Source organism: Etheostoma spectabile, chromosome 10 (assembly GCF_008692095.1).
Source record: "Etheostoma spectabile isolate EspeVRDwgs_2016 chromosome 10, UIUC_Espe_1.0, whole genome shotgun sequence".
In the NCBI taxonomy this organism is placed as follows: Eukaryota; Metazoa; Chordata; class Actinopteri; order Perciformes; family Percidae; genus Etheostoma; species Etheostoma spectabile.
Genome location: NC_045742.1, coordinates 6,104,452 through 6,115,526, shown reverse-complemented (window position 1 = coordinate 6,115,526; position 11,075 = coordinate 6,104,452). Strand labels below are relative to the sequence as shown.

The 11,075-nt window shown below is 41.4% G+C and overlaps 1 long non-coding RNA gene across 1 annotated transcript in view; it reads left to right on the top strand.

Moving 5' to 3' along the window:
* Positions 1 to 10,401, top strand: part of LOC116696416 (uncharacterized) — a 10,747-nt gene extending 346 nt beyond the window's left edge. Inside the window, exons 2-3 of the long non-coding RNA XR_004333719.1 lie at positions 337 to 539; positions 10,366 to 10,401. This is a non-coding gene — a long non-coding RNA (uncharacterized LOC116696416). The remainder of the gene's footprint in view (positions 1 to 336; positions 540 to 10,365) is intronic.
* Positions 10,402 to 11,075: the final 674 nt, after the last annotated feature.

Sequence of the window (11,075 nt, the reverse complement as noted above, 5' to 3'; positions counted from 1 at the left end):
TTTTTTTAATGATTTTTGAGTAAATGCTACTGGGTTTTTTCTGACTCCCTGTTCATTATGAATTAAGTATTTTCATTGAAAGTTTGCGGCGGTGTAAATGTGTGATTATTTTTTCCACTTGTCTAGATTGGTTGTGTATTGTTTTTATGTTTACTTGTGGGGGACAAAGATGTGGATCTACATTGATATTACAACAACCTTGGTGCAAAGGTACCGCAGTTAGCCTGACATCTAATTTTCAATTGTCTCAACTAAAAACTCACAAAACAATCGTTTGATAACAGAAAAAAGAATATAAGTCAGTGTCTATCTGTTCTGACTGTGTTTTCTATGCAGAAGGGTGAGGCAGTTCGTCTGGACCTCCACCTGGACATCAAGGAGAAAGATGAACTCTCGTCTCCATCTGCTCAGCAGTCCACCTTTTGGAATGCTCTTCTGTTCCCGTTGAGCTCTTGGCCTCTTTCTTCTCGACTGATGATCAGCCAGATAACATTACCTCCTGACCAATCAGACGCCTGGATCCGTACCTCATCCCACAGGTAGGCTTTCCAACAGACAAGCCGGTAAAAAAGCGTTGCTTTTATTGTGAGCCAACCAATAGCAGCGCAGAGATGTGATCCAGCACTAAAATGGGGCCACCTGTGTTTTGTGGTGTTTGTTGAGGTATTGTCGAGTTTGGATAGAATGTCAGTGTTCAGTGTGCTCAGTGTGCATATGGATACGTTTTCAATGCTGTGGCTGTTCCTTCAGAGTGGACAGACGTTGTTCTGCACTAAGCTGGTTCCATTAATCTGCCTATTTCAAAGTATTATGTTCATAGACGGTGTTGAAGCTGGTAAAGCTGAATGTAGAGGTCAATGATAAGTGCCCACAAACAGAATTGCATTCCCTTTTGTAGTAGAGGGTAGGAGGTACAGTAGTTTTTTTTTTTTTAAAGACCTTTATTTGACAGGACAGCTAGAATGTAGGAATGCGGGAATTACTTGCAACAAAGGGCTAGAGGTTGGAATCAAACATGTGGCCGCTGCGTCAAGGACTAAGCTTTTGTACATGGGTGCACATTCAACCAGGTGAGCTACCCGGCCTCCTGAATGTGTTTTTCTTTTGTGAATTAGACGAAGCAACCCTTTTAAAACCTGCTTGTCCATAGCGGGGTTGGCTCAGTTGGTAGAGCAGGCAAAATTTGGAGGTTTACTCCTTGATGCAGCGGATGCAGGTTTGACTCCGGCCTGTGGCCCTTTGCCTCATGTCATTCTCCTTCTTTCTCCCCTTTCATGTCTTCTTATGCCCCAAAAAATAATCTTTAAAAAAACCACAACACGCCTATCCTTTGCAAAAGGCACATTTCAGTTGCTTTGCAGTTGAACTTACAATATATTAATTTTAGCCTGTTTGGAGTCTCCGATGGGAGTTTATCCTTCAGATAGCGTGTTTTATGTAGACAACTTTTTAAACGTTCCCTTTCCTGTGCTTGTTTGAACTTTCTTTCACTCCTTGTATTGTCCAGATGGGTGCACCTTCCCCATCTGGCACCTAGGCAGTATATAACACATCATAAAATGTATTTGCTAATATTATTTGACCTAGGTCAATCTTGCGAAACACTAACCCTTGCAGTTTGCTGTTAAATATTGGACTCTACTCTTTGGAACTGTAGTGAGAACCCCCCCCCCTTCACCACATCCACCACCTTCCCTTCCTCCTCCTCTCTCCCTCTGTGTCCAGTAGGGACCAAACAGACGGCCTGTGTTTGTTTCCCCTCTGGTCTTTCCTGATTGCGCGACCAGGCAAATTCCGGTTGGCTCTAATCTAGCAGTTAGACAGCCACCGAATTAACGAGAAACCCCATTTGACACACATGCTTCCACTTTTCTGTTTGTTGCCTCCCTCCCTGAAGTCTGCTTAATCCATACAATTTCACCTTCATTAGGCTGCATTTCAAGCTGCGGGGCACAGGTAATGCAAAGCATTTCCCCCTCCAAATTGTAGGCCCTAGCCTCGGTTGCTAGGAAGTGGAAGAGCCTCAATTGCAGCCATTTCCTCGCCAGTGTGCTGAGAGGTCCTATTACAGCGTTTAGGTCAGGGCAATTGGTGTCATTACAGGCTGCCAACTTCCCTCCACCAAAGTAAAGAATTAGCCCAAGCTATTTGGGCTGTATGATTGCAGTTGCCAAGGGAGATGCGTATGAAGTGGGGGCATAATTATGGTATGTATCCCTTAGCGGATGTGTGCTGGTGTGGGCCAGCAACGGGGGCGGTTTCCACACTTATGTAATGGCTTAATCTAGCTGCTGACAGGCAGCCGGGCAACATGGAAAGGTGCTACTGTGCTCTGCTTGTGGACTGTGACTGACATGCCAAACCATGCCAACCTGTTTTAACCCCGCGGCTCATTTACTTTAAATGGCTCAGCCCAACGTCCAAGACTCATTTCTGCTTAGAAATGTTCATGAGGGATGAATAAAGCTGATTGAATATAATTGTTTACAGAACCTTTTAACGATAATTTGCATGGTAATAGAGTGTAACTTTATATTATCAGTTAACTATAAATTGTGCTCAAACTTCATTAAGAGCTCTAGTCTTTACAAGCTGTTGAGACAGGCAAGGAAACCATTAACTCTTGGAACACTGATAAATTACCCCCATAATAAAACAATAGTGAACTTTGATTGCATGGGCCATTCATAAAACAAACAAAACAATAACTTGGAGGTGCTACTTCATTTACACCGCCGACTCCTGGAGGGGGGTAAGGCCTGTAATAAAAGTATCAATGATAAATATGCAGTTTATGTGCAGTGAGGTTTCTTTAGATGCTTTAAAAATAATGAAACAAATACAACCTGAACAAACCGGCTTTGACTAATTTGTTGAAGAAAACAAGGAGGCCAAAAGCCTCAGGTTTGCAGCACAGATCTGAATTGCGAGTGCCATGCTCGGCGGTGGTTGCGGGGCGGTGTAAGGTGGGTGGAGGGGGGGTTGCTTGTTTTCTCAATGGGAAGTCGAGCGCTGCAATAGGAACCCTGCCAGAAAAAGGCTTCACCAAACAAAGAGGCCGGTAGGAAATAATGCTGGTCGAGGCTTGTTGGGCCATCTATGGGCTTCGTTCCAAACTGCTGTAACCAGCTATAAGTCTTTTTATGGGGACACCCCGAACAGGGGGCCCCACAAACGACAGGAACTTTTACATTTCTGCTTGAATGGGACCTCAGCCAGGGGCTGAGTTCAAAGTGCACTTTCCAGTCATTTGATTTAACTACTTTGTGTATGTGATAGGCCGGCAGTGAAGCACAGGACCTGAAGTAATATTCTCTGATTTTCAGTCTCCAGTCTGAGGGGAAAACGGGACAAAACCGCGTAAAAGTGTGGGACTCTGTCTCTTTGTGTGTGTGAAAGTCCACACACGCATGCACACAAGCACGCACACAAGCAAGCAAGCAATTAATTTCTGGCTCTAAAGCCTTCCCTCTGCTTTTCCTCTCCATCCTGCAGATCATATCTCATGTCAGTGAGAGCAGAAAAAAGCATAGCCTGATTATTTCTCAATACAAACACCATGTGTCGTCTGCATCCATTTGTCTGTCATTGTATTTCTTACTGCAGCTGCTTTTTACTTCACTTTTCATGCAATTTCTTTTTTTTGTTGTTGCAAAAAATAGTTCTTTTGTATGATAACAATTGCACATAATGCCCTATTCAGTTTCAGCAATCTAATTAAATCTTAAAGGTAATTCTTTAAAAGACATGTCATTTGGTTTTGTTTATGAACTCTGATATCTACAGTATATCTATCCACTCAATAATTGTTCCTCCTTGGTTAGAGAGTGACTTTACACAGAAGTCCAAGTCTATCCACAAAACCCCTTTGAAACCAAACCAAGTTTTTTTCTACACAGCCTTCTTATATCACAAGCCCACCATGGTTTTGATCAACAGATGAAAGAAATTTGGTTAAGCAAAAAAAAAAAAAAAGGTTACTGCACGCTATGGCATAGTTACTGTAGTTTTCCTCTGTAGAACGGGCCATTTGATAAGCAGTTGCATATCTTGCCAGCAATCAGCACTGAGCCAAACTTTCATCCTCTCTCTGCTGGTAAGCCACTGTTGGTGGTATTCTGCCAAATGTCACCAAAAGCAGGGGATCTGCACGTCGCCACCTGGTGGTCCATAACTGGTTTGAAGCTCTTGCAAAAAAACTTGACTAAAATTATTAATTAACTACTCATAGAAAGAATGACTTATTTAAAGGAAAGATCCCTCTATAATATTTTTTTTTGTCATGTTTGTTAGTGTGTTTTGGAAATATCTCCTATTAATTTTAGTTTCTTAACAACATAACACATAACAAACCCAACAGTCTTGTAGCTGCTTTCATTGTATTACAGTTTGAAAACTTTTGTTATGTGTATCAAATTAGGTAATTATTGATATAGGTACTTTTAAAAAATATTATAAAAGACCAACATATCTGCAATGAAACATAGCCATTTAATCCCTTAATTAGATTCAAGTTGAAGTAAACACCTTAAAACGTGCAAAAGAAGTTTCTTAGTATTTTAAAATACAATGCTTTTATATAGACGTGTCCATTGTTCTTGAATATAAGACACCACACATCAGTGATGCCATTAAAGAGGTACTCCATCAATGTAGTATTACTCTTCCATGATGTTGGGCGACCACCATTCAATTTTGTGGTTTCTCATTTTAATTAGACTTAATTTACTTGACTTGGGGCTGTTTTTCTTATTTCTCACACATGCTGGGTTTTCATAGAGCACAGATATGGTTTGCTTGTAACGTAGTCTTTGACTTGGTTTTTAATGTACAGTTACTATACAGATACTGTCAAAACAGTGTAACAGGTAGCCTTTAATAAATCTAAATACATGGATAAAAAAATAAGTGGAATCAATTTTGGTTCGGATGGAAACAACTCTTGCCTTTTTGTTTGGATGTATGAACAGCACCAGATGGAGTGAATATTTCCACATCGGCAAACACACAGAGCAAGCGTTAGCTAGTTTGAACATCAAATCATTGTACACTCCCGTGGCTGACAGCGTACTTGGAACAATGCAAGTTATCCTGACAGCCCCCCCCCCCCCCCCCCCCCCCCCCCCCCCCTCCCCCGGATTAAAACAAACCCAACGATTTGATTCAAGCCTGACTTTGTGTCATCTCAAACCGTGGCATGTAATGGATGGTGTGTGTTGTGAGGATGAAGTCATACTGCTCACAGTGTGTGTGAGAGAGAGAGTTTCATTTCTTACCTTTTGGAAGAGTATGAGGGTAGTATGACAGCTTGATGGATGGTCTTTTTTTTTGTACACACTGCTTGCGGAATAAGATGATTTCATGTGGTTGTGAGGCCGCCCTGTTCTTGTTGCTTTGGAGCGCTACAGCAATTAGCCCAGTCACCCATTACATTCACTGTATGATAGGGCTGCAGTGTGTCTAAGTGGGTGTGTGTACATATGAAATGAAATGCTTGCAGTGTGTGTGCGTTTGTGGATGTGAATGTCAAACGTCACGGGACATCATTTTAAAAACCACACTTGTAGTTTCATAAGAATACTTTGGCGAATGTTTGCTGTGACAAGTGAAATATGCCTTCAAGCTTTGCCAGTAAATAATTCAGGGCTCCTCACTGCACGAGATAAAGCAGCAACTCATGAATTATTGGATTTCTGTTACGAGTGGAACTGTTTGCTCCCATAATCAATCAAACTAAAAGAGGGTTTACTGCAATTCGACTCATTTAAATCTAAATAGTGGGAGACAGAGAAATATTAAATTATGTGATCCTCATAAGGCAAAAAGGACAACAGCCTTGTATGTACTAACTACTATGTACTAACTTCCTACCAAAAACAGACTCGCCTCTCCAGTGACACGGAGAGTCCGGGAGCTAATTTTTGTCATGTATTAGGACCTGTGGGGCCAAAAATGGTGTTTCAGTATAAAAAAATGTCATCTCAGACCTTGACTGACAAAATCAATCTGTGCTTAAGTTTTCCTAACAAGCAACCTCTGGTTGGTTGTACAAATATTGGCTGTTTCCTCTCAAACGCATTATTACTGTATACATCTGCAAAACCTCAAAAGATGGATGTTTGTGTGTCAAATGTCTCACTTTGACAGCTTTGACTGCTCTTTGCATCTTGCATTGGTAACCCTGATATTTCACTGACCTTAACCTGGTAATTTAGATGCCTCAACTTCTTAATAGAGAAGATATTGTAGAATAAAAACAATATGCTCAAATGTTTCTTCTTGGAAAGCAATGCTGTCTAGATATGAGATTGATATGGGAAGGACAGATGGATAGACAGTTTCCATAAATATGAAGGACAAGCATACACATAATCATGTCAGCTATGACTTTTAAATTTGCCTTGTTCTTCCTCCTCCTCCTCTTCTTCCTGGGCTTTGCCACTATTCCACCTATCCTTTGACACTGCAGGAGACGCCAGGCATTCAGGGCATTCTTTGTCCCTGGAGAAATAAGGAGGGAGACGGGGGGTGAGGCAGTAAGGGGGTGGGATGCAGGAGGGGAGACAATGCGAGAGGTTCCACTCCGTTCAATAAGAGCCTCCCCCCTTTCCACATACACACACACACACACACTCCTCGACCACCTCCCAGCTCACGGTAAGGGCGGAGTTGTGGGCTGCGAGGCAATGTGGGGTTAGAGGAAGGGGGGAAAAAAGAAAGAAAACGCACTCCACCACCACCACCACCACCACCACCACCATTCGCCCCTTTTTCACTGGCTTGTGGGATGCCAGCATGTCCTGGGACCCCATTTTTCCCACCGGGAGCGAAGAAGAAAATCACTCCTCTTCATAGACCCCCACCTCCCTTCTCCACGCTTCAATGACTGAATTTGACTCTGGCATCAGAAGCTATTTGGTTGCACTTATTGTGATTTATTATTATATCCTCACCTGCTCCATTCTACTGCTTAAAACGGATGGGTGCCAGTGCGCGTATGGTCCTTGAATTGTGTCATTTCCTCCTTGTATTGAAGAATGATTCCAGTTTATTTTAACTTGGCAACTTTAACATACGTTGTTTGGATTAATAACATTGTATTCATTGGCTGAGATATGGAAATGTGTGCAACATTAGGGGTGTGCACACACGTTTTGGTTTAACCTCCAAATGAAGTTGTTTGGATATTATCTGAACTGTTGGCTCGTTGCTTGTTTCTTGCCATGTCAGACGTTGCTGTAGTAATGTTGCCATGTTTCCAGATCCATATTGAGTACAAAACTTTAAAATGAACAAGAGAACTAAAAAATGTTGCTGTTGTAAAGTAGCTGTTGCTGCTCATGTGTCGTATAAGAATAGGCTAAGTAAGCTAACACTAGCATGATAATTAAGCAAACATTGCAGTGTTTCCTCTTTATATTTTTATAAAACAGGGACATAAAGTCACTTTCTCTTTTCGCAGTAGAGAGTTTTAAGAGGACACCAGTTGCTTTCTGTAAAAAAAAGATGTTTTCTGTTTTTTTTGTCTGGGCTCATCTGGCCCCCAGCAAATGTGAAACCTTTCCAATTGGGTGATGGACATGGAATCAGTAATGCATGGCAACAAAATGGACATTGGATTCTGGACAAACCAGATTACTTATTTAAGCCAGAAATCTCTGGATATCCACAATGACATGTTTTTGTTTACAGATGCCGGATGTGTTAACATCTTGTATTCACATCTTCTTAACATTTCAAACAGAAAGGAATGTTTGTGTGGGAAGATGAAACCAATTGGTTTTTATTGATTTGTATCACTGAAAAGGCATTCATAGTTTTCAAACCACACTTGGTCCTAAGACCTTTTTCGAGTTGTACTACAAACGTACCAGCAGTACCTTTTTTACAATAGAAAGTCCCAGTAATGACATGGTGGCCATCTTGGCTGTTCACACGGTTCTCAGTACTGAGGTAATGCAATTTGTCTCTATATATTAAACTGGGCAGACTTGGAGGCAGATGCCCACTCTTATTACAGTGAAAGCAGAGCAGAAAGCAATAAGTCTTTGTGAAAATAAGAGGAAAAAAAGAAGGAGCCAGCTACAGTGAGTGCTCCAGTATGACAAAAAGCCCAAATAGAATGTAAAAATAATCCAGCATAAAATAATTCCATCCCAAATGGTCTTTTAAAGACATGTTACAGACGGTAATCATGAATGTAAGCGACGTCAGCCAACCTCAGCCTCAACTGGGCCATCCCGTGTTACTCTGTGGCGTAAAAATTACAGCTGTGGCCGGAAATGGGGAGTTACTTTTTTATCTGACCTGAATATTAACATTCTTCCGGAGCTGCTGGGTGAAACCATAAGCCTGTGTTTAAGAAATATCACTGCTGTCATGGAAAAACCATATATCTGCAAAGTGTGTTTTTTCAGCAATGGAGTAAAGAATGCTTATAATCGAATTTCACTTATTACATATTAGGATTTTCATCAGGCAGCACAAACCCCACACATCTTCTTTAACATTTGGCAACATGATTATTTTCATATTTGAACATATGGAAGGCCTGATTTATTCCTCTACACACCAGCTGCTTGCGTATTGACCCTGCTGACCACACACATCTGTTGTGGTTTGGCTGATATGTATGAAGGCCTAAAAAAAGAAACATCACACTTTTTATTCTCAAAGGAAGTAATAAAACAAAAAAAAACTCAAAAATATTCCCCGGTCACCTGCAGACTTGGGTGCATACGGTTTTATTTGGTCTCGCATCGTCAGACCTCCCCCCACAGCGCTGCGGAGGAGGGTCTGGCTAGTCCACACAGCATTCCGGGATGGGAGAAAAACGTGATCTGGTTTATTGGCATTTGTTTAAACCAATCATGATCTTCATGGGCGGCGCTAAGAGCCAGACAGAGCCACAGTGCCGCTGCAAAATAGCCTTGGGAAGGAACTTGTTTTGGTGGAAGATGTGTACGTTCAAAGGTTGTTTTAGTCGCGCAACTGAAAACTCTGATTGGACAGATAGTCTAGCTAACTGTCCAAATCGCTTTTTTTTTTGTGTAAATAAACCTTAAGAGGAAGCAAAGCAAGGAAATATTGTTTGGCTGCATTTGACTGCCCTCCTGCAGCAGGACTGGACTCTGCTGCTGTTTTGTGGTAATGTAGTTTCTTTAGGCAGAGTTTAAAGAGCATAATATGTGCTGTAGATTTTAATCTTTTGTTATTTAGTTTGCAGCTTTCACCTACAAAGACAGGCAGTGGATTCAGGGTCTGAATAACATGTTCCCAAACAAATGCTGGTGGTGCTTTTCCATTTCACTTGGGAAGTTATTTTTAATTAGCCTGGGCAACACTTTGCTCGGTCTAATAACAGAATTTGTTTTAACTGCATATGAATGTTCTGGTGCTTAAAATGGCTTAATCTAGCAGTGTGGGTTTGTGTGCAGTTGAGAGGCAGAGAGGGAGAAAGAGGGAGTCAGTCCCACAGGCCTGTAGATAATAATAATGTTACAGGAGGAGGATTGTGGTCTGCATTCTGGAACAGTTTATTAGGGGGAAGTCTGCAATTACATATTTTCTGGGTAAACATTATCTAGCTTTGCATCGCAGACCTTCACAACAACAGCAGCTTGGACTGTAACAGGCATAGAGTGTATACTTATTCACTTATCCTACAACAGTTACCAGGAAAGGAGCTGAGCATAACGTTATGTTTTATTTTGGAGAAGTATTAATCTAATGTTGGTAGTTTCCAGTGGAGAATATTTTTACAGTATCGGGGTTTAACCAAGAAATCCTCATGGAAACCATGAACTGGCTTTAAAAGTGTTATATTGAATAGATTTGGTTTTGTTCTTCTAGCTCTTGCCTTTTGGTTCAATCGGATATGGTAATATTTCACTCACTAGTTACAAATAAACTTGTAGACGGATTAGATATAACTTTATTAAGATATACCACCCAGAGTCAGGTCTTCTGCAGTGTATGTCAATATTTATGAAAGAACGTTGGGTCAAAGTGGAACTGGGATGTCAGGTTGTGAGCCGGGATGATTATTTTGCAATAGACAGTTTCGGTTGTAATTTTACCATTTGTTTTCGTATTCTCCTTCAACTAAATTTGCAATGTTAGATTTTTGTTGATAATCAGTCTGACCTCTCATCTGATCAGTGATGTCGCTACATCCCCAGGACCCGGCAAAGACCTTGGTGAATACAGTCATATTATAATGGACAAACCATATCTTTTCTTTCTATGTTTCTACAAAGTCTAATCTTAAGGTTCTTATGGCTGTTAGTGGCGCACTGCAACATCATTTGTTTTTGTTGTTTTTAAGAATAATTTTTAGGGCATTTTAGGCCTTCATTTTGACAGGACAGCTGAAGACATGAAAGGGAAGAGAGTTGGGGAATGACATGCAGCAAAGGGCCGAAGGTCGGAGTCGAACCCAGGCCCGCTGCATCGTGGAGTAAACCTCTATATGTGGGTGGCTGCTCTACCAACTGAGCTAACCGGGCGCAAACTGCAACATAATTTTAAACTTTCTTCCTGATCTTTTTTTTGGGGGGGGAATCGTAGTAGAGTTCTTATTGCTAACATAACAGCTAAATATGGATAACAAGACTAATACTGAGTTCAACTCCCATCCTTGCATTCCATTTTCGCATTCACACAGAGCAAAACATACCCACAGTGTTCAGAACGGTCATTCCTATGTCTAGAAACCACATCCTGCATCATCATCATCCACAGAGCAACGCTTTATAAAGAAAAGAGGCAGAGCGGGAAGGAGAAGAGAAAGAAAGGCAAGTCATAATAGCTTACAAATGTTGCTCTCACTTTCTCTCTGGTGGTGTGGGTGTGTGTGTGGTGTGTGTGTGTGTGTTGTGTTGTGTGTGTTGTGTTGTGTGTGTGTGTGTGTGTGTGTGTGTGTGTGTGTGTGTGTGTGTGTGTGTGTGTGTGTGTGTGTGTGTGTGTGTGTGTGTGTGTGTGTGTGTGTGTGTGTGTGTGTGTGTGTGTGTGTGTGTGTGTGTGTGTGTGTGTGTGTGTGTGTGTGTGTGTGTGTGTGTGTTGGTGTGTGGGTA